The sequence below is a fragment of the Rhinoderma darwinii genome, chromosome 7, assembly GCF_050947455.1.
Source record: "Rhinoderma darwinii isolate aRhiDar2 chromosome 7, aRhiDar2.hap1, whole genome shotgun sequence".
In the NCBI taxonomy this organism is placed as follows: Eukaryota; Metazoa; Chordata; class Amphibia; order Anura; family Rhinodermatidae; genus Rhinoderma; species Rhinoderma darwinii.
The window spans coordinates 48,464,950-48,492,810 of NC_134693.1; the positions used below are offsets into that span (position 1 = coordinate 48,464,950).

Genomic DNA, 27,861 nt, shown 5'->3' on the forward strand with positions numbered 1-27,861 from the left:
AGATCTTGATATTTTTTGCGACTCCGGATCTTTACAGGCTGTCCTTTCTCACTTTTGGATGGATAAAGAGTTGTCGCAACATAATGTAAAATCGTAACACTTTAATAAAAAGGGAGCTTTTGTTACAATCAGAAATTGTAGATTAAAATAGTACTTTGACCATTAAAACTTACAGCAAGCAAGGAGAGGAAATGTGCTCAGCGGAACCCGACATTCAGCCCTGGGGAATCCAGAGACTAAACATCCGGGGAGAAGGGAAGCTTTGAGACACCCCAAAATTTTTTGCGACTCCGGATATTTACAGGCTGTCCTTTCTCACTTTTGGATGGATAAAGAGTTGCCGCAACATAATGTAAAATCGTAACACTTTAATAAAAAGGGAGCTTTTGTTACAATCAGAAATTGTAGATTAAAATAGTACTTTGACCATTAAAACTTACAGCAAGCAAGGAGAGGAAATGTGCTCAGCGGAACCCGACATTCAGCCCTGGGGAATCCAGAGACGAAACATCCGGGGAGAAGGGAAGCTTTGAGACACCCCAAAATCCCAAAGAATTTAGATTATTCTGGGACACGATTCTTAGTTATAAGAATAATAGTACCTGCCGAAACCGAACCAGGGACCTTAAGATCTTCAGTCTAACGCTCTCCCAACTGAGCTATTTCGGCTTACGCACTTAAAGATCTTGATATTTTTTGCGACTCCGGATCTTTACAGGCTGTCCTTTCTCACTTTTGGATGGATAAAGAGTTGTATACTGCAACAGTGTAATTGTATGCCGCAACATAATGTAAAATCGTAACACTTTAATAAAAAGGGAGCTTTTGTTACATTCAGAAATTGTAGATTAAAATAGTACTTTGACCATTAAAACTTACAGCAAGCAAGGAGAGGAAATGTGCTCAGCGGAACCCGACATTCAGCCCTGGGGAATCCAGTGACTAAACATCCGGGGAGAAGGGAAGCTTTGAGACACCCCAAAATCCCAAAGAATTTAGATTTTTCTGGGACACGATTCTTAGTTATAAGTAAAATAGTAACTGCCGAAACCCGGGACCTTTAGATCTTCAGTCTAAAGCTCTCCCAACTGAGCTATTTCTGCTTACGCACTTTAAGATCTTGATATTTTTTGCGACTCCGGATCTTTACAGGCTGTCCTTTCTCACTTTTGGATGGATAAAGAGTTGTCGCAACATAATGTAAAATCGTAACACTTTAATAAAAAGGGAGCTTTTGTTACAATCAGAAATTGTAGATTAAAATAGTACTTTGACCATTAAAACTTACAGCAAGCAAGGAGAGGAATTGTGCTCAGCGGAACCCGACATTCAGCCCTGGGGAATCCAGAGACTAAACATCCGGGGAGAAGGGAAGCTTTGAGACACCCCAAAATCCCAAAGAATTTAGATTATTCTGTGACACGATTCATAGTTATAAAAAAAGTAGTACCTGCCGAAACCCGGGATTGAACCAGGGACCTTTAGATCTTCAGTCTAACGCTCTCCCAACTGAGCTATTTCGGCTTATGCACTTTAAGATCTTGATATTTTTTGCGACTCCGGATCTTTACAGGCTGTCCTTTCTCACTTTTGGATGGATAAAGAGTTGTCGCAACATAATGTAAAATCGTAACACTTTAATAAAAAGGGAGCTTTTGTTACAATCAGAAATTGTAGATTAAAATAGTACTTTGACCATTAAAACTTACAGCAAGCAAGGAGAGGAAATGTGCTCAGCGGAACCCGACATTCAGCCCTGGGGAATCCAGAGACTAAACATCCGGGGAGAAGGGAAGCTTTGAGACACCCCAAAATTTTTTGCGACTCCGGATATTTACAGGCTGTCCTTTCTCACTTTTGGATGGATAAAGAGTTGCCGCAACATAATGTAAAATCGTAACACTTTAATAAAAAGGGAGCTTTTGTTACAATCAGAAATTGTAGATTAAAATAGTACTTTGACCATTAAAACTTACAGCAAGCAAGGAGAGGAAATGTGCTCAGCGGAACCCGACATTCAGCCCTGGGGAATCCAGAGACGAAACATCCGGGGAGAAGGGAAGCTTTGAGACACCCCAAAATCCCAAAGAATTTAGATTATTCTGGGACACGATTCTTAGTTATAAGAATAATAGTACCTGCCGAAACCGAACCAGGGACCTTAAGATCTTCAGTCTAACGCTCTCCCAACTGAGCTATTTCGGCTTACGCACTTAAAGATCTTGATATTTTTTGCGACTCCGGATCTTTACAGGCTGTCCTTTCTCACTTTTGGATGGATAAAGAGTTGTATACTGCAACAGTGTAATTGTATGCCGCAACATAATGTAAAATCGTAACACTTTAATAAAAAGGGAGCTTTTGTTACATTCAGAAATTGTAGATTAAAATAGTACTTTGACCATTAAAACTTACAGCAAGCAAGGAGAGGAAATGTGCTCAGCGGAACCCGACATTCAGCCCTGGGGAATCCAGTGACTAAACATCCGGGGAGAAGGGAAGCTTTGAGACACCCCAAAATCCCAAAGAATTTAGATTTTTCTGGGACACGATTCTTAGTTATAAGTAAAATAGTAACTGCCGAAACCCGGGACCTTTAGATCTTCAGTCTAAAGCTCTCCCAACTGAGCTATTTCTGCTTACGCACTTTAAGATCTTGATATTTTTTGCGACTCCGGATCTTTACAGGCTGTCCTTTCTCACTTTTGGATGGATAAAGAGTTGTCGCAACATAATGTAAAATCGTAACACTTTAATAAAAAGGGAGCTTTTGTTACAATCAGAAATTGTAGATTAAAATAGTACTTTGACCATTAAAACTTACAGCAAGCAAGGAGAGGAATTGTGCTCAGCGGAACCCGACATTCAGCCCTGGGGAATCCAGAGACTAAACATCCGGGGAGAAGGGAAGCTTTGAGACACCCCAAAATCCCAAAGAATTTAGATTATTCTGTGACACGATTCATAGTTATAAAAAAAGTAGTACCTGCCGAAACCCGGGATTGAACCAGGGACCTTTAGATCTTCAGTCTAACGCTCTCCCAACTGAGCTATTTCGGCTTATGCACTTTAAGATCTTGATATTTTTTGCGACTCCGGATCTTTACAGGCTGTCCTTTCTCACTTTTGGATGGATAAAGAGTTGTCGCAACATAATGTAAAATCGTAACACTTTAATAAAAAGGGAGCTTTTGTTACAATCAGAAATTGTAGATTAAAATAGTACTTTGACCATTAAAACTTACAGCAAGCAAGGAGAGGAAATGTGCTCAGCGGAACCCGACATTCAGCCCTGGGGAATCCAGAGACTAAACATCCGGGGAGAAGGGAAGCTTTGAGACACCCCAAAATTTTTTGCGACTCCGGATATTTACAGGCTGTCCTTTCTCACTTTTGGATGGATAAAGAGTTGCCGCAACATAATGTAAAATCGTAACACTTTAATAAAAAGGGAGCTTTTGTTACAATCAGAAATTGTAGATTAAAATAGTACTTTGACCATTAAAACTTACAGCAAGCAAGGAGAGGAAATGTGCTCAGCGGAACCCGACATTCAGCCCCGGGGAATCCAGTGACTAAACATCCGGGGAGAAGGGAAGCTTTGAGACACCCCAAAATCCCAAAGAATTTAGATTTTTCTGGGACACGATTCTTAGTTATAAGTAAAATAGTAACTGCCGAAACCCGGGACCTTTAGATCTTCAGTCTAACGCTCTCCCAACTGAGCTATTTCGGCTTACGCACTTTAAGATCTTGATATTTTTTGCGACTCCGGATCTTTACAGGCTGTCCTTTCTCACTTTTGGATGGATAAAGAGTTGTCGCAACATAATGTAAAATCGTAACACGTTAATAAAAAGGGAGCTTTTGTTACAATCAGAATTTCTAGATTAAAATAGTATTTTGACCATTAAAACTTACAGCAAGCAAGGAGAGGAAATGTGCTCAGCGGAACCCGACATTCAGCCCTGGGGAATCCAGAGACGAAACATCCGGGGAGAAGGGAAGCTTTGAGACACCCCAAAATCCCAAAGAATTTAGATTATTCTGTGACACGATTCATAGTTATAAGAAAAGTAGTACCTGCTGAAACCCGGGATCGAACCAGGGACCTTTAGATCTTCAGTCTAACGCTCTCCCAACTGAGCTATTTCGGCTTATGCACTTTAAGATCTTGATATTTTTTGCGACTCCGGATCTTTACAGGCTGTCCTTTCTCACTTTTGGATGGATAAAGAGTTGTCGCAACATAATGTAAAATCGTAACACTTTAATAAAAAGGGAGCTTTTGTTACAATCAGAAATTGTAGATTAAAATAGTACTTTGACCATGAAAACTTACAGCAAGCAAGGAGAGGAAATGTGCTCAGCGGAACCCGACATTCAGCCCTGGGGAATCCAGAGACTAAACATCCGGGGAGAAGGGAAGCTTTGAGACACCCCAAAATTTTTTGCGACTCCGGATATTTACAGGCTGTCCTTTCTCACTTTTGGATGGATAAAGAGTTGCCGCAACATAATGTAAAATCGTAACACTTTAACCCCTTCCCGCTCCTTGACGTACTATTACGTCATGGCAGCTGTATCGTTCGCGCTCCATGACGTAATAGTACGTCACGGGAGTAACGGCCGTTTCGGCCGTCCTCCCGACACATACAGGAGCTGTGACACTGCTGTCTTGTTCAGCAGCTGTCACAGCTCCTACAGCGGGGACCGATCGCTGTGTCCCCGCTGATTAACCCCTTAAAAGCCGCGTTCTATAGAGATCGCGGCTTTTTAGGGGTTAAGCTGCCATCGCCGGCCTGCTACGCGATAGCGGCCGGCGATGGTGACTATGGCAACCGGACACCAAACAATGGCGTCCGGCTATGCCATAGACGGAAGCCTAGTGGGTCCTGACAACGTCAGGACCCACTATGCTTGCTGTCAGTGAGTAGCTGACAGTTCTAATACACTGCACTACGCATGTAGTGCAGTGTATTAGAATAGCGATCAGGGCCTCCTGCCCTCATGTCCCCTAGTGGGACAAAGTAATAAAGTAAAAAAAAAGTTAAAAAAAGATGTGTAAAAATAAGAAAATAAAAGTTTTAAAAGTAATAAAAGTAAAAGTCCCACTTTTTCCCTTATCAGTCCTTTATTATTAATAAAAATATATAAACAAACAAATAAACTATACATAATTGGTATCGCCGCGTCCGTAACGGCCTGAGCTACAAAATTATTTTGTTATTTATCCCGCACGGTGAACGCCGTAAAAAAAAATATTAATAAACCGTACCACAATCACAATTGTTTGGTCACTTCACCTCCCAAAAAATGGAATAAAAAGAGATCAAAAAGTCGCATGTACCTAAAAATGGTACTGATGGAAAATACAGTTCGTTAAGCAAAAAAAAAGTCCTCGCACGCCTTTATTGATTGAAAAATAAAAACGTTCTGGCTCTTAGAATAAGGTAACAAAAAGTGAATGATTGTTTACAAAACGTATTTTATTGTGCAAACGCCATAAGACATAAAAAAAAACTATAAACATCTGGTATCGCCGTGATCGTATCGCCCCGCAGAATAAAGTGAATATGTCATTTATAGCGCACGGTGAACGCTGTAAAAAAAAAAGTATACAAAAACAATAGTAGAATTGCTGTTTATTAGTCACCACGCCACCTAAAAATGGAATAAAAACTGATCAAAAAGCCGCATGCACCCCAAGAAAACTACAATGGATTCCTCAAGGGGTCTAGTTTCCAAATTGGGGTCACTTTTGGGGGGTTTCCAATGTTTTGGCACCACAAGACCTCTTCAAACCGGACATGGTGCCTAATAAAAAAGAGGGCTCAAAATCCGCTAGGTGCTCCTTTGCTTCGGAGGCCGGTGCTTCAGTCCATTACCGCCCGAGGGCCACATGTGGGATATTTCTCTAAACTGCAGAATCTGGGCAATAAGTATTGAGTTGCGTTTCTCTGATAAGTCCTTTTGTGTTATAAAAAAAATGGTATAAAAAGAGTAAATTTCACCTCTACTTTGCTCTAAATTTCTGTGAAACACCTAAAGGGTTCATAAACTTTCTAAATGCTGTTGTGAATACTTTGAGGGGTCTAGTTTCTAAAATGGGGTGTTTGATAGGGGTTTCTAATATATGGGCCCCTCAAAGCAACTTCAGAAATGAACTGGAACCTAAAAAAATAAATAAATGAGGCAATACTTCGCTTCTTACATTATACTGATAATGAGCCGTGCCCACTCCGAGATGACCCCAGTTTTGACCGTTTGTATAAACGGAGACCCCTATTAGACCGTTCCAGTGCCCGGTTTTCCCAAGCATACACCCCCGAGAAGTGTTTTTCTATTGATGAGTCCCTGGTACATTTTAAAGGGAGGGTTCAATTCCGCCAGTACCTGCCAGGTAAGAGGGCAAGGTATGGCGTGAAGATGTATAAGCTGTGCGAGAGTGCATCAGGGTATACCTACAGGTTTAGGATATATGAAGGAAAGGCCACCCCCAAACCAGACTGCATCCTGGACTACAATAGGTACATGGGAGGGATGGACTTGTCAAATCAAGTCCTGAAGCCCTACAGCGCCATGCGGTGTGGTATAAGAAGCTGGCCGGGCACATCATACAGATGGCTTTGTACAATGCGTATGTGCTACGTCGATGTGCAGGCCAGAGGGGAACTTTCCTGGAATTTCAAGATCTAATCTTTAGGGACCAGGAAGGGGGGGCACCCAGTACTTCTGGAAGCGAGGTCACACGCATCGTACCAGGGCAACACTTTCCAGGAGAAGGTCCCCAAACCGGTGGAAAGGGAAAGAGTCAAAAGAGGTGCAGAGTCTGCTATAAGAGGGGGATAAGGAAGAACACAATATACCAATGTGACACGTGTCCCGAAAAACCAGGGCTCTGTATAAAAGATTGTTTTAAAATGTATCATACATCCCTTGATTTTTAATTTACCCTGATGCACTCCGCACAGCTTACCCCCCTCATCTTTCCCTTCTGAGCCCTGCCGTATGCCCAGGCAGCTGATAACAGCCACATGTAGGGTATTGTCGTACCCAGGAGAACCCACATTACAATTTAAGGGGTGTATATCTCCGGTGGCGCATGCTGGGCACACTATATTGGACACTGAAATGGCATATACATATATAAAATTGCAAATCTCACACTGCACCATCTGCTGCGCATTATCTTTTACACAGTACCTGTGGGGTCAAAATGCTCACTACACCTCTAGATGAATGTCTTAAGGGGTGTAGTTTTTAAAATGGGGTCACTTCTCGGGGGTTTCAACTGTACTGGTACCTCAGGGGCTTCTGCACACATGACTTAGCACCAGAAAAGCTCCAGTAGGCCAAATGGTGGTCCTTTCCTTCTGAGCCCTCCCATGGGCCCAAAGGGCAGTTTATCACCACAAATGGGGTATTGCCGCACTAAGGACAAATTGGGCAACAAAATGGGGTATGTTGTTCCTTGTGAAAATAAGAAATTTTGATCAAAAATGACATCTTATTGGAAAAAATATCATTTTTTTCATTTCACAGCCCAATTCAAATAGGTGCTGTGAAAAAACTGTGCGGTCAAAATGATAACAAAAACCATAAATGAATTCCTTGAGGGGTGTAGTTTCCAAAATGGGGTCACTTCTGGTGGGTTTCCATTGCTTTGATACCTCTGGGGCTCTGCAAATGCAACATGGCACCCGAAAACCAATCCAGCAAAATCTGGACTCCAACAAACACATAGCGCTCCTTTCCGTCTGAGCCCTCCCATGGGCCCAAACGGCAGTTTATCACCACAAATGGGGTATTGCCGCACTAAGGACAAATTGGGCAACAAAATGGGGTATGTTGTTCCCTGTGAAAATAAGAAATTTTGATCAAAAATGACATCTTATTGGAAAAAATATAATTTTTTTCATTTCACAGCCCAATTCAAATAGGTGCTGTGAAAAACCTGTGCGGTCAAAATGATAACAAAAACCATAAATGAATTCCTTGAGGGGTGTAGTTTCCAAAATGGGGTCACTTCGGGTGGGTTTCCATTGCTTTGATACCTCTGGGGCTCTGCAAATGCGACATGGCACCCGAAAACCAATCCAGCAAAATCTGGACTCCAACAAACACATAGCGCTCCTTTCCTTCTGAGCCCTCCCATGGGCCCAAACGGCAGTTTATCACCACAAATGGGGTATTGCCGCACTAAGGACAAATTGGGCAACAAAATGGGGTATGTTGTTCCCTGTGAAAATAAGAAAATTTGATCAAAAATGACATTTTATTGGAAAAAATATCATTTTTTTCATTTCACAGCCCAATTCAAATAGGTGCTGTGAAAAAACTGTGCGGTCAAAATGATAACAAAAACCATAAATGAATTCCTTGAGGGGTGTAATTTCCAAAATGGGGTCACTTCTGGTGGGTTTCCATTGTTTTGATACCTCAACGCCTCTTCAAACCTGGCATGCTGCCTAAAATATATTCTAATAAAAAAGAGGCCTCAAAATGCACTAGGTGCTTCTTTGCTTCTAGGGCTTGTGTTTTAGTCCACGAGCGCAGTAGGGCCACATGTGGGACATTTCTAAAAACTGCAGAATCTGGACAATACATATTTAGTAGTGTTTCTCTGGTAAAACCTTCTCTGTTACTAAAAAAAAATTGAATAAAATTGAAATTCAGCAGAAAAAATGAAATTTGCAAATTTCATTTCCACTTTGCTTTAATTCCTGTGAAATGCCTGAAGGGTTAAAAAACTTTCTATATGCTGTTTTGAATACTTTGAGGGGTCTAGTTTTTAAAATGGGGTGTTTTATGGGGGTTTCTAATACATAGGCCCCTCAAATCCACTTCAGAACTGAACTGGCACCTTCAAAAAAAGGCTTTTGAAATTTTCTTAAGAATATGAGAAATTGCTGTTTATGTTCTAAACCTTGTAACGTCCAAGAAAAATAAAATAATGTTCAAAAAACGATGCCAATCTAAAGTAGACATATGGGAAATGTGAACTAGTAACTATTTTGGGTGGTATAACCGTCTGTTTTTCAAGCAGATGCATTTAAATTCTGAAAAATGCTATTTTTTGTAAATTTTCTCTAAATTTTGCAATTTTTCACAAATAAAGACTGAATATATCGACCAAATTTTACCACGAACATGAAGCCCAAAGTGTCACGAGAAAACAATCTCGCTTGGATAGGTTTAAGCATTCCGACGTTATTACCACATAAAGTGAAATATGTCAGATTTGAAAAATGGGCTCTGAGCCTTAAGGCCCAAACTAGGCTGCGTCCTTAAGGGGTTAATAAAAAGGGAGCTTTTGTTACAATCAGAAATTGTAGATTAAAATAGTACTTTGACCATTAAAACTTACAGCAAGCAAGGAGAGGAAATGTGCTCAGCGGAACCCGACATTCAGCCCTGGGGAATCCAGAGACTAAACATCCGGGGAGAAGGGAAGCTTTGAGACACCCCAAAATTTTTTGCGACTCCGGATATTTACAGGCTGTCCTTTCTCACTTTTGGATGGATAAAGAGTTGTCGCAACATAATGTAAAATCGTAACACTTTAATAAAAAGGGAGCTTTTGTTACAATCAGAAATTGTAGATTAAAATAGTACTTTGACCATTAAAACTTACAGCAAGCAAGGAGAGGAAATCTGCTCAGCGGAACCCGACATTCAGCCCTGGGGAATCCAGAGACTAAACATCCGGGGAGAAGGGAAGCTTTGAGACACCCCAAAATTTTTTGCGACTCCGGATATTTACAGGCTGTCCTTTCTCACTTTTGGATGGATAAAGAGTTGCCGCAACATAATGTAAAATCGTAACACTTTAATAAAAAGGGAGCTTTTGTTACAATCAGAAATTGTAGATTAAAATAGTACTTTGACCATTAAAACTTACAGCAAGCAAGGAGAGGAAATGTGCTCAGCGGAATCCGACATTCAGCCCTGGGGAATCCAGAGACTAAACATCCGGGGAGAAGGGAAGCTTTGAGACACCCCAAAATTTTTTGCGACTCCGGATATTTACAGGCTGTCCTTTCTCACTTTTGGATGGATAAAGAGTTGTCGCAACATAATGTAAAATCGTAACACTTTAATAAAAAGGGAGCTTTTGTTACAATCAGAAATTGTAGATTAAAATAGTACTTTGACCATTAAAACTTACAGCAAGCAAGGAGAGGAAATCTGCTCAGCGGAACCCGACATTCAGCCCTGGGGAATCCAGAGACTAAACATCCGGGGAGAAGGGAAGCTTTGAGACACCCCAAAATTTTTTGCGACTCCGGATATTTACAGGCTGTCCTTTCTCACTTTTGGATGGATAAAGAGTTGCCGCAACATAATGTAAAATCGTAACACTTTAATAAAAAGGGAGCTTTTGTTACAATCAGAAATTGTAGATTAAAATAGTACTTTGACCATTAAAACTTACAGCAAGCAAGGAGAGGAAATGTGCTCAGCGGAATCCGACATTCAGCCCTGGGGAATCCAGAGACTAAACATCCGGGGAGAAGGGAAGCTTTGAGACACCCCAAAATTTTTTGCGACTCCGGATATTTACAGGCTGTCCTTTCTCACTTTTGGATGGATAAAGAGTTGCCGCAACATAATGTAAAATCGTAACACTTTAATAAAAAGGGAGCTTTTGTTACAATCAGAAATTGTAGATTAAAATAGTACTTTGACCATTAAAACTTACAGCAAGCAAGGAGAGGAAATGTGCTCAGCGGAACCCGACATTCAGCCCTGGGGAATCCAGAGACTAAACATCCGGGGAGAAGGGAAGCTTTGAGACACCCCAAAATCCCAAAGAATTTAGATTATTCTGTGACACGATTCATAGTTATAAGAAAAGTAGTACCTGCCGAAACCCGGGATTGAACCAGGGACCTTTAGATCTTCAGTCTAACGCTGTCCCAATTGAGCTATTTCGGCTTATGCACTTTAGATCTTGATATTTTTTGCGACTCCGGATCTTTACAGGCTGTCCTTTCTCACTTTTGGATGGATAAAGAGTTGCCGCAACATAATGTAAAATCGTAACACTTTAATAAAAAGGGAGCTTTTGTTACAATCAGAAATTGTAGATTAAAATAGTACTTTGACCATTAAAACTTACAGCAAGCAAGGAGAGGAAATGTGCTCAGCGGAACCCGACATTCAGCCCTGGGAAATCCAGAGACTAAACATCCGGGGAGAAGGGAAGCTTTGAGACACCCCAAAATCCCAAAGAATTTAGATTATTCTGGGACACGATTCATAGTTATAAGAAAAGTAGTACCTGTTGAAACCTGGGATCGAACCAGGGACCTTTAGATCTTCAGTCTAACGCTCTCCCAACTGAGCTATTTCGGCTTACGCACTTTAAGATCTTGATATTTTTTGCGACTCCGGATCTTTACAGGCTGTCCTTTCTCACTTTTGGATGGATAAAGAGTTGTCGCAATATAATGTAAAATCGTAACACTTTAATAAAAAGGGAGCTTTTGTTACAATCAGAAATTGTAGATTAAAATAGTACTTTGACCATTAAAACTTACAGCAAGCAAGGAGAGGAAATGTGCTCAGCGGAACCCGACATTCAGCCCTGGGGAATCCAGTGACTAAACATCCGGGGAGAAGGGAAGCTTTGAGACACCCCAAAATCCCAAAGAATTTAGATTTTTCTGGGACACGATTCTTAGTTATAAGTAAAATAGTAACTGCCGAAACCCGGGACCTTTAGATCTTCAGTCTAACGCTCTCCCAACTGAGCTATTTCGGCTTATGCACTTTAGATCTTGATATTTTTTGCGACTCCGGATCTTTACAGGCTGTCCTTTCTCACTTTTGGATGGATAAAGAGTTGCCGCAACATAATGTAAAATCGTAACACTTTAATAAAAAGGGAGCTTTTGTTACAATCAGAAATTGTAGATTAAAATAGTACTTTGACCATTAAAACTTACAGCAAGCAAGGAGAGGAAATGTGCTCAGCGGAACCCGACATTCAGCCCTGGGGAATCCAGAGACTAAACATCCGGGGAGAAGGGAAGCTTTGAGACACCCCAAAATCCCAAAGAATTTAGATTATTCTGGGACACGATTCATAGTTATAAGAAAAGTAGTACCTGTCGAAACCTGGGATCGAACAAGAGACCTTTAGATCTTCAGTCTAACGCTCTCCCAACTGAGCTATTTCGGCTTATGCACTTTAAGATCTTGATATTTTTTGCGACTCCGGATCTTTACAGGCTGTCCATTCTCACTTTTGGATGGATAAAGAGTTGTCGCAACATAATGTAAAATCGTAACACTTTAATAAAAAGGGAGCTTTTGTTACAATCAGAAATTGTAGATTAAAATAGTACTTTGACCATTAAAACTTACAGCAAGCCAGGAGAGGAAATGTGCTCAGCGGAACCCGACATTCAGCCCTGGGGAATCCAGTGACTAAACATCCGGGGAGAAGGGAAGCTTTGATACACCCCAAAATCCCAAAGAATTTAGATTTTTCTGGGACACGATTCTTAGTTATAAGTAAAATAGTAACTGCCGAAACCCGGGACCTTTAGATCTTCAGTCTAACGCTCTCCCAACTGAGCTATTTCGGCTTACGCACTTTAAGATCTTGATATTTTTTGCGACTCCGGATCTTTACAGGCTGTCCTTTCTCACTTTTGGATGGATAAAGAGTTGCCGCAACATAATGTAAAATTGTAACACTTTAATAAAAAGGGAGCTTTTGTTACAATCAGAAATTGTAGGTTAAAATAGTACTTTGACCATTAAAACTTACAGCAAGCAAGGAGAGGAAATGTGCTCAGCGGAACCCGACATTCAGCCCTGGGGAATCCAGTGACTAAACATCCGGGGAGAAGGGAAGCTTTGATACACCCCAAAATTTCAAAGAATTTAGATTTTTCTGGGACACGATTCTTAGTTATTAGAAAAGTAGTACCTGCCGAAACCCGGGATCGAACCAGGGACCTTTAGATCTTCAGTCTAACGCTCTCCCAACTGAGCTATTTCGGCTTATGCACTTTAAGATCTTGACATTTTCTGCGACTCCGGATCTTTACAGGCTGTCCTTTCTCACTTTTGGATGGATAAAGAGTTGTCGCAACATAATGTAAAATCGTAACACTTTAATAAAAAGGGAGCTTTTGTTACAATCAGAAATTGTAGATTAAAATAGTACTTTGACCATTAAAACTTACAGCAAGCAAGGAGAGGAAATGTGCTCAGCGGAACCCGACATTCAGCCCTGGGGAATCAAGAGACTAAACATCCGGGGAGAAGGGAAGCTTTGAGACACCCCAAAACTTTTTGCGACTCCGGATATTTACAGGCTGTCCTTTCTCACTTTTGGATGGATAAAGAGTTGCCGCAACATAATGTAAAATCGTAACACTTTAATAAAAAGGGAGCTTTTGTTACAATCAGAAATTGTAGATTAAAATAGTACTTTGACCATTAAAACTTACAGCAAGCAAGGAGAGGAAATGTGCTCAGCGGAACCCGACATTCAGCCCTGGGGAATCCAGTGACTAAACCTCCGGGGAGAAGGGAAGCTTTGAGACACCCCAAAATCCCAAAGAATTTAGATTTTTCTGGGACACGATTCTTAGTTATAAGTAAAATAGTAACTGCCGAAACCCGGGACCTTTAGATCTTCAGTCTAACGCTCTCCCAACTGAGCTATTTCGGCTTATGCACTTTAAGATCTTGACATTTTCTGCGACTCCGGATCTTTACAGGCTGTCCTTTCTCACTTTTGGATGGATAAAGAGTTGTCGCAACATAATGTAAAATCGTAACACTTTAATAAAAAGGGAGCTTTTGTTACAATCAGAAATTGTAGATTAAAATAGTACTTTGACCATTAAAACTTACAGCAAGCAAGGAGAGGAAATGTGCTCAGCGGAACCCGACATTCAGCCCTGGGGAATCCAGTGACTAAACATCCGGGGAGAAGGGAAGCTTTGAGACACCCCAAAATCCCAAAGAATTTAGATTTTTCTGGGACACGATTCTTAGTTATAAGTAAAATAGTAACTGCCGAAACCCGGGACCTTTAGATCTTCAGTCTAACGCTCTCCCAACTGAGCTATTTCGGCTTATGCACTTTAGATCTTGATATTTTTTGCGACTCCGGATCTTTACAGGCTGTCCTTTCTCACTTTTGGATGGATAAAGAGTTGCCGCAACATAATGTAAAATCGTAACACTTTAATAAAAAGGGAGCTTTTGTTACAATCAGAAATTGTAGATTAAAATAGTACTTTGACCATTAAAACTTACAGCAAGCAAGGAGAGGAAATGTGCTCAGCGGAACCCGACATTCAGCCCTGGGGAATCCAGAGACTAAACATCCGGGGAGAAGGGAAGCTTTGAGACACCCCAAAATCCCAAAGAATTTAGATTATTCTGGGACACGATTCATAGTTATAAGAAAAGTAGTACCTGTCGAAACCTGGGATCGAACCAGGGACCTTTAGATCTTCAGTCTAACGCTCTCCCAACTGAGCTATTTCGGCTTATGCACTTTAAGATCTTGATATTTTTTGCGACTCCGGATCTTTACAGGCTGTCCTTTCTCACTTTTGGATGGATAAAGAGTTGTCGCAACATAATGTAAAATCGTAACACTTTAATAAAAAGGGAGCTTTTGTTACAATCAGAAATTGTAGATTAAAATAGTACTTTGACCATTAAAACTTACAGCAAGCAAGGAGAGGAAATGTGCTCAGCGGAACCCGACATTCAGCCCTGGGGAATCCAGTGACTAAACATCCGGGGAGAAGGGAAGCTTTGAGACACCCCAAAATCCCAAAGAATTTAGATTTTTCTGGGACACGATTCTTAGTTATAAGTAAAATAGTAACTGCCGAAACCCGGGACCTTTAGATCTTCAGTCTAACGCTCTCCCAACTGAGCTATTTCGGCTTACGCACTTTAAGATCTTGATATTTTTTGCGACTCCGGATCTTTACAGGCTGTCCTTTCTCACTTTTGGATGGATAAAGAGTTGCCGCAACATAATGTAAAATCGTAACACTTTAATAAAAAGGGAGCTTTTGTTACAATCAGAAATTGTAGGTTAAAATAGTACTTTGACCATTAAAACTTACAGCAAGCAAGGAGAGGAAATGTGCTCAGCGGAACCCGACATTCAGCCCTGGGGAATCCAGTGACTAAACATCCGGGGAGAAGGGAAGCTTTGAGACACCCCAAAATCCCAAAGAATTTAGATTTTTCTGGGACACGATTCTTAGTTATAAGTAAAATAGTAACTGCCGAAACCCGGGACCTTTAGATCTTCAGTCTAACGCTCTCCCAACTGAGCTATTTCGGCTTACGCACTTTAAGATCTTGATATTTTTTGCGACTCCGGATCTTTACAGGCTGTCCTTTCTCACTTTTGGATGGATAAAGAGTTGTCGCAACATAATGTAAAATCGTAACACTTTAATAAAAAGGGAGCTTTTGTTACAATCAGAAATTGTAGATTAAAATAGTACTTTGACCATTAAAACTTACAGCAAGCAAGGAGAGGAAATGTGCTCAGCGGAACCCGACATTCAGCCCTGGGGAATCCAGAGACGAAACATCCGGGGAGAAGGGAAGCTTTGAGACACCCCAAAATCCCAAAGAATTTAGATTATTCTGTGACACGATTCATAGTTATAAGAAAAGTAGTACCTGCCGAAACCCGGGATCAAACCACGGACCTTTAGATCTTCAGTCTAACGCTCTCCCAACTGAGCTATTTCGGCTTATGCACTTTAAGATCTTGATATTTTTTGCGACTCCGGATCTTTACAGGCTGTCCTTTCTCACTTTTGGATGGATAAAGAGTTGTCGCAACATAATGTAAAATCGTAACACTTTAATAAAAAGGGAGCTTTTGTTACAATCAGAAATTGTAGATTAAAATAGTACTTTGACCATTAAAACTTACAGCAAGCAAGGAGAGGAAATGTGCTCAGCAGAACCCGACATTCAGCCCTGGGGAATCCAGAGACTAAACATCCGGGGAGAAGGGAAACTTTGAGACACCCCAAAATTTTTTGCGACTCCGGATATTTACAGGCTGTCCTTTCTCACTTTTGGATGGATAAAGAGTTGCCGCAACATAATGTAAAATCGTAACACTTTAATAAAAAGGGAGCTTTTGTTACAATCAGAAATTGTAGATTAAAATAGTACTTTGACCATTAAAACTTACAGCAAGCAAGGAGAGGAAATGTGCTCAGCGGAACCCGACATTCAGCCCTGGGGAATCCAGAGACTAAACATCCGGGGAGAAGGGAAGCTTTGAGACACCCCAAAATTTTTTGCGACTCCGGATATTTACAGGCTGTCCTTTCTCACTTTTGGATGGATAAAGAGTTGTCGCAACATAATGTAAAATCGTAACACTTTAATAAAAAGGGAGCTTTTGTTACAATCAGAAATTGTAGATTAAAATAGTACTTTGACCATTAAAACTTACAGCAAGCAAGGAGAGGAAATGTGCTCAGCGGAACCCGACATTCAGCCCTGGGGAATCCAGAGACTAAACATCCGGGGAGAAGGGAAGCTTTGAGACACCCCAAAATTTTTTGCGACTCCGGATATTTACAGGCTGTCCTTTCTCACTTTTGGATGGATAAAGAGTTGTCGCAACATAATGTAAAATCGTAACACTTTAATAAAAAGGGAGCTTTTGTTACAATCAGAAATTGTAGATTAAAATAGTACTTTGACCATTAAAACTTACAGCAAGCAAGGAGAGGAAATGTGCTCAGCGGAACCCGACATTTAGCCCTGGGGTATCCAGAGACTAAACATCCGGGGAGAAGGGAAGCTTTGAGACACCCCAAAATTTTTTGCGACTCCGGATATTTACAGGCTGTCCTTTCTCACTTTTGGATGGATAAAGAGTTGCCGCAACATAATGTAAAATCGTAACACTTTAATAAAAAGGGAGCTTTTGTTACAATCAGAAATTGTAGATTAAAATAGTACTTTGACCATTAAAACTTACAGCAAGCAAGGAGAGGAAATGTGCTCAGCGGAACCCGACATTCAGCCCTGGGGAATCCAGAGACTAAACATCCGGGGAGAAGGGAAGCTTTGAGACACCCCAAAATCCCAAAGAATTTAGATTATTCTGTGACACGATTCATAGTTATAAGAAAAGTAGTACCTGCCGAAACCCGGGATGGAACCAGGGACCTTTAGATCTTCAGTCTAACGCTCTCCCAAATGAGCTATTTCGGCTTATGCACTTTAGATCTTGATATTTTTTGCGACTCCGGATCTTTACAGGCTGTCCTTTCTCACTTTTGGATGGATAAAGAGTTGCCGCAACATAATGTAAAATCGTAACACTTTAATAAAAAGGGAGCTTTTGTTACAATCAGAAATTGTAGATTAAAATAGTACTTTGACCATTAAAACTTACAGCAAGCAAGGAGAGGAAATGTGCTCAGCGGAACCCGACATTCAGCCCTGGGGAATCCAGTGACTAAACATCCAGGGAGAAGGGAAGCTTTGAGACACCCCAAAGAATTTAGATTATTCTGGGACACGATTCATAGTTATTAGAAAAGTAGTACCTGCCGAAACCCGGGATCGAACCAGGGACCTTTAGATCTTCAGTCTAACGCTCTACCAACTGAGCTATTTCAGCTTATGCACTTTAAGATCTTGATATTTTTTGCGACTCCAGATCTTTACAGGCTGTCCTTTCTCACTTTTGGATGGATAAAGAGTTGTCGCAACATAATGTAAAATCGTAACACTTTAATAAAAAGGGAGCTTTTGTTACAATCAGAAATTGTAGATTAAAATAGTACTTTGACCATTAAAACTTACAGCAAGCAAGGAGAGGAAATGTGCTCAGCGGAACCCGACATTCAGCCCTGGGGAATCCAGAGACTAAACATCCGGGGAGAAGGGAAGCTTTGAGACACCCCAAAATTTTTTGCGACTCCGGATATTTACAGGCTGTCCTTTCTCACTTTTGGATGGATAAAGAGTTGCCGCAACATAATGTAAAATCGTAACACTTTAATAAAAAGGGAGCTTTTGTTACAATCAGAAATTGTAGATTAAAATAGTACTTTGACCATTAAAACTTACAGCAAGCAAGGAGAGGAAATGTGCTCAGCGGAACCCGACATTCAGCCCTGGGGAATGCAGAGACTAAACATCCGGGGAGAAGGGAAGCTTTGAGACACCCCAAAATTTTTTGCGACTCCAGATATTTACAGGCTGTCCTTTCTCACTTTTGGATGGATAAAGAGTTGCCGCAACATAATGTAAAATCGTAACACTTTAATAAAAAGGGAGCTTTTGTTACAATCAGAAATTGTAGATTAAAATAGTACTTTGACCATTAAAACTTACAGCAAGCAAGGAGAGGAAATGTGCTCAGCGGAACCCGACATTCAGCCCTGGGGAATCCAGAGACTAAACTCCGGGGAGAAGGGAAGCTTTGAGACACCCCAAAATTTTTTGCGACTCCGGATATTTACAGGCTGTCCTTTCTCACTTTTGGATGGATAAAGAGTTGTCGCAACATAATGTAAAATCGTAACACTTTAATAAAAAGGGAGCTTTTGTTACAATCAGAAATTGCAGATTAAAATAGTACTTTGACCATTAAAACTTACAGCAAGCAAGGAGAGGAAATCTGCTCAGCGGAACCCGACATTCAGCCCTGGGGAATCCAGAGACTAAACATCCGGGGAGAAGGGAAGCTTTGAGACACCCCAAAATTTTTTGCGACTCCGGATATTTACAGGCTGTCCTTTCTCACTTTTGGATGGATAAAGAGTTGCCGCAACATAATGTAAAATCGTAACACTTTAATAAAAAGGGAGCTTTTGTTACAATCAGAAATTGTAGATTAAAATAGTACTTTGACCATTAAAACTTACAGCAAGCAAGGAGAGGAAATGTGCTCAGCGGAACCCGACATTCAGCCCTGGGGAATCCAGAGACTAAACATCCGGGGAGAAGGGAAGCTTTGAGACACCCCAAAATTTTTTGCGACTCCGGATATTTACAGGCTGTCCTTTCTCACTTTTGGATGGATAAAGATTTGCCGCAACATAATGTAAAATCGTAACACTTTAATAAAAAGGGAGCTTTTGTTACAATCAGAAGTTGTAGATTAAAATAGTACTTTGACCATTAAAACTTACAGCAAGCAAGGAGAGGAAATGTGCTCAGCGGAACCCGACATTCAGCCCTGGGGAATCCAGAGACTAAACATCCGGGGAGAAGGGAAGCTTTGAGACACCCCAAAATTTTTTGCGACTCCGGATATTTACAGGCTGTCCTTTCTCACTTTTGGATGGATAAAGAGTTGTCGCAACATAATGTAAAATCGTAACACTTTAATAAAAAGGGAGCTTTTGTTACAATCAGAAATTGTAGATTAAAATAGTACTTTGACCATTAAAACTTACAGCAAGCAAGGAGAGGAAATGTGCTCAGCGGAACCCGACATTCAGCCCTGGGGAATCCAGTGACTAAACATCCGGGGAGAAGGGAAGCTTTGAGACACCCCAAAATCCCAAAGAATTTAGATTTTTCTGGGACACGATTCTTAGTTATAAGTAAAATAGTAACTGCCGAAACCCGGGACCTTTAGATCTTCAGTCTAACGCTCTCCCAACTGAGCTATTTCGGCTTACGCACTTTAAGATCTTGATATTTTTTGCGACTCCGGATCTTTACAGGCTGTCCTTTCTCACTTTTGGATGGATAAAGAGTTGTCGCAACATAATGTAAAATCGTAACACTTTAATAAAAAGGGAGCTTTTGTTACAATCAGAAATTGTAGATTAAAATAGTACTTTGACCATTAAAACTTACAGCAAGCAAGGAGAGGAAATGTGCTCAGCGGAACCCGACATTCAGCCCTGGGGAATCCAGTGACTAAACATCCGGGGAGAAGGGAAGCTTTGAGACACCCCAAAATCCCAAAGAATTTAGATTTTTCTGGGACACGATCCTTAGTTATAAGTAAAATAGTAACTGCCGAAACCCGGGACCTTTAGATCTTCAGTCTAACGCTCTCCCAACTGAGCTATTTCGGCTTATGCACTTTAGATCTTGATATTTTTTGCGACTCCGGATCTTTACAGGCTGTCCTTTCTCACTTTTGGATGGATAAAGAGTTGCCGCAACATAATGTAAAATCGTAACACTTTAATAAAAAGGGAGCTTTTGTTACAATCAGAAATTGTAGATTAAAATAGTACTTTGACCATTAAAACTTACAGCAAGCAAGGAGAGGAAATGTGCTCAGCGGAACCCGACATTCAGCCCTGGGGAATCCAGTGACTAAACATCCGGGGAGAAGGGAAGCTTTGATACACCCCAAAATTTCAAAGAATTTAGATTTTTCTGGGACACGATTCTTAGTTATTAGAAAAGTAGTACCTGCCGAAACCCGGGATCGAACCAGGGACCTTTAGATCTTCAGTCTAACGCTCTCCCAACTGAGCTATTTCGGCTTATGCACTTTAAGATCTTGACATTTTCTGCGACTCCGGATCTTTACAGGCTGTCCTTTCTCACTTTTGGATGGATAAAGAGTTGTCGCAACATAATGTAAAATCGTAACACTTTAATAAAAAGGGAGCTTTTGTTACAATCAGAAATTGTAGATTAAAATAGTACTTTGACCATTAAAACTTACAGCAAGCAAGGAGAGGAAATGTGCTCAGCGGAACCCGACATTCAGCCCTGGGGAATCAAGAGACTAAACATCCGGGGAGAAGAGAAGCTTTGAGACACCCCAAAATTTTTTGCGACTCCGGATATTTACAGGCTGTCCTTTCTCACTTTTGGATGGATAAAGAGTTGCCGCAACATAATGTAAAATCGTAACACTTTAATAAAAAGGGAGCTTTTGTTACAATCAGAAATTGTAGATTAAAATAGTACTTTGACCATTAAAACTTACAGCAAGCAAGGAGAGGAAATGTGCTCAGCGGAACCCGACATTCAGCCCTGGGGAATCCAGAGACTAAACATCCGGGGAGAAGGGAAGCTTTGAGACACCCCAAAATTTTTTGCGACTCCGGATATTTACAGGCTGTCCTTTCTCACTTTTGGATGGATAAAGATTTGCCGCAACATAATGTAAAATCGTAACACTTTAATAAAAAGGGAGCTTTTGTTACAATCAGAAATTGTAGATTAAAATAGTACTTTGACCATTAAAACTTACAGCAAGCAAGGAGAGGAAATGTGCTCAGCGGAACCCGACATTCAGCCCTGGGGAATCCAGAGACTAAACATCCGGGGAGAAGGGAAGCTTTGAGACACCCCAAAAATTTTTGCGACTCCGGATATTTACAGGCTGTCCTTTCTCACTTTTGGATGGATAAAGAGTTGTCGCAACATAATGTAAAATCGTAACACTTTAATAAAAAGGGAGCTTTTGTTACAATCAGAAATTGTAGATTAAAATAGTACTTTGACCATTAAAACTTACAGCAAGCAAGGAGAGGAAATGTGCTCAGCGGAACCCGACATTCAGCCCTGGGGAATCCAGAGACTAAACATCCGGGGAGAAGGGAAGCTTTGAGACAGCCCAAAATTTTTTGCGACTCCGGATCTTTACAGGCTGTCCTTTCTCACTTTTGGATGGATAAAGAGTTGCCGCAACATAATGTAAAATCGTAACACTTTAATAAAAAGGGAGCTTTTGTTACAATCAGAAATTGTAGATTAAAATAGTACTTTGACCATTAAAACTTACAGCAAGCAAGGAGAGGAAATGTGCTCAGCGGAACCCGACATTCAGCCCTGGGGAATCCAGTGACTAAACATCCGGGGAGAAGGGAAGCTTTGAGACACCCCAAAATCCCAAAGAATTTAGATTTTTCTGGGACACGATTCTTAGTTATAAGTAAAATAGTAACTGCCGAAACCCGGGACCTTTAGATCTTCAGTCTAACGCTCTCCCAACTGAGCTATTTCGGCTTACGCACTTTAAGATCTTGATATTTTTTGCGACTCCGGATCTTTACAGGCTGTCCTTTCTCACTTTTGGATGGATAAAGAGTTGCCGCAACATAATGTAAAATCGTAACACTTTAATAAAAAGGGAGCTTTTGTTACAATCAGAAATTGTAGATTAAAATAGTACTTTGACCATTAAAACTTACAGCAAGCAAGGAGAGGAAATGTGCTCAGCGGAACCCGACATTTAGCCCTGGGGAATCCAGAGACTAAACATCCGGGGAGAAGGGAAGCTTTGAGACACCCCAAAATTTTTTGCGACTCCGGATATTTACAGGCTGTCCTTTCTCACTTTTGGATGGATAAAGAGTTGCCGCAACATAATGTAAAATCGTAACACTTTAATAAAAAGGGAGCTTTTGTTACAATCAGAAATTGTAGATTAAAATAGTTCTTTGACCATTAAAACTTACAGCAAGCAAGGAGAGGAAATGTGCTCAGCGGAACCCGACATTCAGCCCTGGGGAATCCAGAGACTAAACATCCGGGGAGAAGGGAAGCTTTGAGACACCCCAAAATTTTTTGCGACTCCGGATATTTACAGGCTGTCCTTTCTCACTTTTGGATGGATAAAGAGTTGCCGCAACATAATGTAAAATCGTAACACTTTAATAAAAAGGGAGCTTTTGTTACAATCAGAAATTGTAGATTAAAATAGTACTTTGACCATTAAAACTTACAGCAAGCAAGGAGAGGAAATGTGCTCAGCGGAACCCGACATTCAGCCCTGGGGAATCCAGAGACTAAACATCCGGGGAGAAGGGAAGCTTTGAGACACCCCAAAATTTTTTGCGACTCCAGATATTTACAGGCTGTCCTTTCTCACTTTTGGATGGATAAAGAGTTGCCGCAACATAATGTAAAATCGTAACACTTTAATAAAAAGGGAGCTTTTGTTACAATCAGAAATTGTAGATTAAAATAGTACTTTGACCATTAAAACTTACAGCAAGCAAGGAGAGGAAATGTGCTCAGCGGAACCCGACATTCAGCCCTGGGGAATCCAGTGACTAAACATCCGGGGAGAAGGGAAGCTTTGAGACACCCCAAAATCCCAAAGAATTTAGATTTTTCTGGGACACGATTCTTAGTTATAAGTAAAATAGTAACTGCCGAAACCCGGGACCTTTAGATCTTCAGTCTAACGCTCTCCCAACTGAGCTATTTCGGCTTACGCACTTTAAGATCTTGATATTTTTTTCGACTCCGGATCTTTACAGGCTGTCCTTTCTCACTTTTGGATGGATAAAGAGTTGCCGCAACATAATGTAAAATCGTAACACTTTAATAAAAAGGGAGCTTTTGTTACAATCAGAAATTGTAGATTAAAATAGTACTTTGACCATTAAAACTTACAGCAAGCAAGGAGAGGAAATGTGCTCAGCGGAACCCGACATTTAGCCCTGGGGAATCCAGAGACTAAACATCCGGGGAGAAGGGAAGCTTTGAGACACCCCAAAATTTTTTGCGACTCCGGATATTTACAGGCTGTCCTTTCTCACTTTTGGATGGATAAAGAGTTGCCGCAACATAATGTAAAATCGTAACACTTTAATAAAAAGGGAGCTTTTGTTACAATCAGAAATTGTAGATTAAAATAGTACTTTGACCATTAAAACTTACAGCAAGCAAGGAGAGGAAATGTGCTCAGCGGAACCCGACATTCAGCCCTGGGGAATCCAGAGACTAAACATCCGGGGAGAAGGGAAGCTTTGAGACACCCCAAAATTTTTTGCGACTCCGGATATTTACAGGCTGTCCTTTCTCACTTTTGGATGGATAAAGAGTTGCCGCAACATAATGTAAAATCGTAACACTTTAATAAAAAGGGAGCTTTTGTTACAATCAGAAATTGTAGATTAAAATAGTACTTTGACCATTAAAACTTACAGCAAGCAAGGAGAGGAAATGTGCTCAGCGGAACCCGACATTCAGCCCTGGGGAATCCAGAGACTAAACATCCGGGGAGAAGGGAAGCTTTGAGACACCCCAAAATTTTTTGCGACTCCAGATATTTACAGGCTGTCCTTTCTCACTTTTGGATGGATAAAGAGTTGCCGCAACATAATGTAAAATCGTAACACTTTAATAAAAAGGGAGCTTTTGTTACAATCAGAAATTGTAGATTAAAATAGTACTTTGACCATTAAAACTTACAGCAAGCAAGGAGAGGAAATCTGCTCAGCGGAACCCGACATTCAGCCCTGGGGAATCCAGAGACTAAACATCCGGGGAGAAGGGAAGCTTTGAGACACCCCAAAATTTTTTGCGACTCCGGATATTTACAGGCTGTCCTTTCTCACTTTTGGATGGATAAAGAGTTGCCGCAACATAATGTAAAATCGTAACACTTTAATAAAAAGGGAGCTTTTGTTACAATCAGAAATTGTAGATTAAAATAGTACTTTGACCATTAAAACTTACAGCAAGCAAGGAGAGGAAATGTGCTCAGCGGAACCCGACATTCAGCCCTGGGGAATCCAGAGACTAAACATCCGGGGAGAAGGGAAGCTTTGAGACACCCCAAAAATTTTTGCGACTCCGGATATTTACAGGCTGTCCTTTCTCACTTTTGGATGGATAAAGAGTTGCCGCAACATAATGTAAAATCGTAACACTTTAATAAAAAGGGAGCTTTTGTTACAATCAGAAATTGTAGATTAAAATAGTACTTTGACCATTAAAACTTACAGCAAGCAAGGAGAGGAAATGTGCTCAGCGGAACCCGACATTCAGCCCTGGGGAATCCAGAGACTAAACATCCGGGGAGAAGGGAAGCTTTGAGACACCCCAAAATCCCAAAGAATTTAGATTATTCTGTGACACGATTCATAGTTATAAGAAAAGTAGTACCTGCCGAAACCCGGGATTGAACCAGGGACCTTTAGATCTTCAGTCTAACGCTCTCCCAACTGAGCTATTTCGGCTTATGCACTTTAGATCTTGATATTTTTTGCGACTCCGGATCTTTACAGGCTGTCCTTTCTCACTTTTGGATGGATAAAGAGTTGCCGCAACATAATGTAAAATCGTAACACTTTAATAAAAAGGGAGCTTTTGTTACAATCAGAAATTGTAGATTAAAATAGTACTTTGACCATTAAAACTTACAGCAAGCAAGGAGAGGAAATGTGCTCAGCGGAACCCGACATTCAGCCCTGGGGAATCCAGTGACTAAACATCCGGGGAGAAGGGAAGCTTTGAGACACCCCAAAATCCCAAAGAATTTAGATTTTTCTGGGACACGATTCTTAGTTATAAGTAAAATAGTAACTGCCGAAACCCGGGACCTTTAGATCTTCAGTCTAACGCTCTCCCAACTGAGCTATTTCGGCTTACGCACTTTAACATCTTGATATTTTTTGCGACTCCGGATCTTTACAGGCTGTCCTTTCTCACTTTTGGATGGATAAAGAGTTGCCGCAACATAATGTAAAATCGTAACACTTTAATAAAAAGGGAGCTTTTGTTACAATCAGAAATTGTAGATTAAAATAGTACTTTGACCATTAAAACTTACAGCAAGCAAGGAGAGGAAATGTGCTCAGCGGAACCCGACATTCAGCCCTGGGGAATCCAGAGACTAAACATCCGGGGAGAAGGGAAGCTTTGAGACACCCCAAAATTTTTTGCGACTCCGGATATTTACAGGCTGTCCTTTCTCACTTTTGGATGGATAAAGAGTTGCCGCAACATAATGTAAAATCGTAACACTTTAATAAAAAGGGAGCTTTTGTTACAATCAGAAATTGTAGATTAAAATAGTACTTTGACCATTAAAACTTACAGCAAGCAAGGAGAGGAAATCTGCTCAGCGGAACCCGACATTCAGCCCTGGGGAATCCAGAGACTAAACATCCGGGGAGAAGGGAAGCTTTGAGACACCCCAAAATTTTTTGCGACTCCGGATATTTACAGGCTGTCCTTTCTCACTTTTGGATGGATAAAGAGTTGCCGCAACATAATGTAAAATCGTAACACTTTAATAAAAAGGGAGCTTTTGTTACAATCAGAAATTGTAGATTAAAATAGTACTTTGACCATTAAAACTTACAGCAAGCAAGGAGAGGAAATGTGCTCAGCGGAACCCGACATTCAGCCCTGGGGAATCCAGAGACTAAACATCCGGGGAGAAGGGAAGCTTTGAGACACCCCAAAATTTTTTGCGACTCCGGATATTTACAGGCTGTCCTTTCTCACTTTTGGATGGATAAAGAGTTGCCGCAACATAATGTAAAATCGTAACACTTTAATAAAAAGGGAGCTTTTGTTACAATCAGAAATTGTAGATTAAAATAGTACTTTGACCATTAAAACTTACAGCAAGCAAGGAGAGGAAATGTGCTCAGCGGAACCCGACATTCAGCCCTGGGGAATCCAGAGACTAAACATCCGGGGAGAAGGGAAGCTTTGAGACACCCCAAAATCCCAAAGAATTTAGATTATTCTGTGACACGATTCATAGTTATAAGAAAAGTAGTACCTGCCGAAACCCGGGATTGAACCAGGGACCTTTAGATCTTCAGTCTAACGCTCTCCCAACTGAGCTATTTCGGCTTATGCACTTTAGATCTTGATATTTTTTGCGACTCCGGATCTTTACAGGCTGTCCTTTCTCACTTTTGGATGGATAAAGAGTTGCCGCAACATAATGTAAAATCGTAACACTTTAATAAAAAGGGAGCTTTTGTTACAATCAGAAATTGTAGATTAAAATAGTACTTTGACCATTAAAACTTACAGCAAGCAAGGAGAGGAAATGTGCTCAGCGGAACCCGACATTCAGCCCTGGGGAATCCAGTGACTAAACATCCGGGGAGAAGGGAAGCTTTGAGACACCCCAAAATCCCAAAGAATTTAGATTTTTCTGGGACACGATTCTTAGTTATAAGTAAAATAGTAACTGCCGAAACCCGGGACCTTTAGATCTTCAGTCTAACGCTCTCCCAACTGAGCTATTTCGGCTTACGCACTTTAAGATCTTGATATTTTTTGCGACTCCGGATCTTTACAGGCTGTCCTTTCTCACTTTTGGATGGATAAAGAGTTGCCGCAACATAATGTAAAATCGTAACACTTTAATAAAAAGGGAGCTTTTGTTACAATCAGAAATTGTAGGTTAAAATAGTACTTTGACCATTAAAACTTACAGCAAGCAAGGAGAGGAAATGTGCTCAGCGGAACCCGACATTCAGCCCTGGGGAATCCAGTGACTAAACATCCGCGGAGAAGGGAAGCTTTGAGACACCCCAAAATCCCAAAGAATTTAGATTTTTCTGGGACACGATTCTTAGTTATAAGTAAAATAGTAACTGCCGAAACCCGGGACCTTTAGATCTTCAGTCTAACGCTTTCCCAACTGAGCTATTTCGGCTTACGCACTTTAAGATCTTGATATTTTTTGCGACTCCGGATCTTTACAGGCTGTCCTTTCTCACTTTTGGATGGATAAAGAGTTGCCGCAACATAATGTAAAATCGTAACACTTTAATAAAAAGGGAGCTTTTGTTACAATCAGAAATTGTAGGTTAAAATAGTACTTTGACCATTAAAACTTACAGCAAGCAAGGAGAGGAAATGTGCTCAGCGGAACCCGACATTCAGCCCTGGGGAATCCAGTGACTAAACATCCGGGGAGAAGGGAAGCTTTGATACACCCCAAAATTTCAAAGAATTTAGATTTTTCTGGGACACGATTCTTAGTTATTAGAAAAGTAGTACCTGCCGAAACCCGGGATCGAACCAGGGACCTTTAGATCTTCAGTCTAACACTCTCCCAACTGAGCTATTTCGGCTTATGCACTTTAAGATCTTGACATTTTCTGCGACTCCGGATCTTTA

At 40.8% G+C, this 27,861-nt stretch overlaps 15 non-coding genes across 15 annotated transcripts; all 15 read right to left on the bottom strand.

Annotated features, from left to right (window-relative positions):
- Positions 1–1,451: 1,451 nt before the first annotated feature.
- TRNAF-GAA (transfer RNA phenylalanine (anticodon GAA)) lies at positions 1,452–1,524 on the bottom strand. The gene has a single exon. It is a non-coding gene; the product is annotated as a tRNA-Phe (tRNA).
- A 1,463-nt stretch (positions 1,525–2,987) lies between these two features.
- On the bottom strand, positions 2,988–3,060 carry TRNAF-GAA (transfer RNA phenylalanine (anticodon GAA)). Its single transcript has one exon. It is a non-coding gene; the product is annotated as a tRNA-Phe (tRNA).
- Positions 3,061–4,084: 1,024 nt separating this feature from the next.
- TRNAF-GAA (transfer RNA phenylalanine (anticodon GAA)) lies at positions 4,085–4,157 on the bottom strand. Its single transcript has one exon. It is a non-coding gene; the product is annotated as a tRNA-Phe (tRNA).
- Positions 4,158–10,868: 6,711 nt separating this feature from the next.
- TRNAF-GAA (transfer RNA phenylalanine (anticodon GAA)) lies at positions 10,869–10,941 on the bottom strand. Its single transcript has one exon. It is a non-coding gene; the product is annotated as a tRNA-Phe (tRNA).
- A 347-nt stretch (positions 10,942–11,288) lies between these two features.
- On the bottom strand, positions 11,289–11,361 carry TRNAF-GAA (transfer RNA phenylalanine (anticodon GAA)). The gene has a single exon. It is a non-coding gene; the product is annotated as a tRNA-Phe (tRNA).
- A 756-nt stretch (positions 11,362–12,117) lies between these two features.
- TRNAF-GAA (transfer RNA phenylalanine (anticodon GAA)) lies at positions 12,118–12,190 on the bottom strand. Its single transcript has one exon. It is a non-coding gene; the product is annotated as a tRNA-Phe (tRNA).
- Positions 12,191–12,947: 757 nt separating this feature from the next.
- On the bottom strand, positions 12,948–13,020 carry TRNAF-GAA (transfer RNA phenylalanine (anticodon GAA)). The gene has a single exon. It is a non-coding gene; the product is annotated as a tRNA-Phe (tRNA).
- A 1,432-nt stretch (positions 13,021–14,452) lies between these two features.
- Positions 14,453–14,525, bottom strand: TRNAF-GAA (transfer RNA phenylalanine (anticodon GAA)). The gene has a single exon. It is a non-coding gene; the product is annotated as a tRNA-Phe (tRNA).
- A 1,166-nt stretch (positions 14,526–15,691) lies between these two features.
- TRNAF-GAA (transfer RNA phenylalanine (anticodon GAA)) lies at positions 15,692–15,764 on the bottom strand. Its single transcript has one exon. It is a non-coding gene; the product is annotated as a tRNA-Phe (tRNA).
- A 1,416-nt stretch (positions 15,765–17,180) lies between these two features.
- TRNAF-GAA (transfer RNA phenylalanine (anticodon GAA)) lies at positions 17,181–17,253 on the bottom strand. Its single transcript has one exon. It is a non-coding gene; the product is annotated as a tRNA-Phe (tRNA).
- A 339-nt stretch (positions 17,254–17,592) lies between these two features.
- TRNAF-GAA (transfer RNA phenylalanine (anticodon GAA)) lies at positions 17,593–17,665 on the bottom strand. The gene has a single exon. It is a non-coding gene; the product is annotated as a tRNA-Phe (tRNA).
- A 2,766-nt stretch (positions 17,666–20,431) lies between these two features.
- On the bottom strand, positions 20,432–20,504 carry TRNAF-GAA (transfer RNA phenylalanine (anticodon GAA)). The gene has a single exon. It is a non-coding gene; the product is annotated as a tRNA-Phe (tRNA).
- A 4,370-nt stretch (positions 20,505–24,874) lies between these two features.
- Positions 24,875–24,947, bottom strand: TRNAF-GAA (transfer RNA phenylalanine (anticodon GAA)). Its single transcript has one exon. It is a non-coding gene; the product is annotated as a tRNA-Phe (tRNA).
- A 1,557-nt stretch (positions 24,948–26,504) lies between these two features.
- Positions 26,505–26,577, bottom strand: TRNAF-GAA (transfer RNA phenylalanine (anticodon GAA)). The gene has a single exon. It is a non-coding gene; the product is annotated as a tRNA-Phe (tRNA).
- A 1,165-nt stretch (positions 26,578–27,742) lies between these two features.
- TRNAF-GAA (transfer RNA phenylalanine (anticodon GAA)) lies at positions 27,743–27,815 on the bottom strand. Its single transcript has one exon. It is a non-coding gene; the product is annotated as a tRNA-Phe (tRNA).
- Between the last annotated feature and the right edge of the window lie 46 nt (positions 27,816–27,861).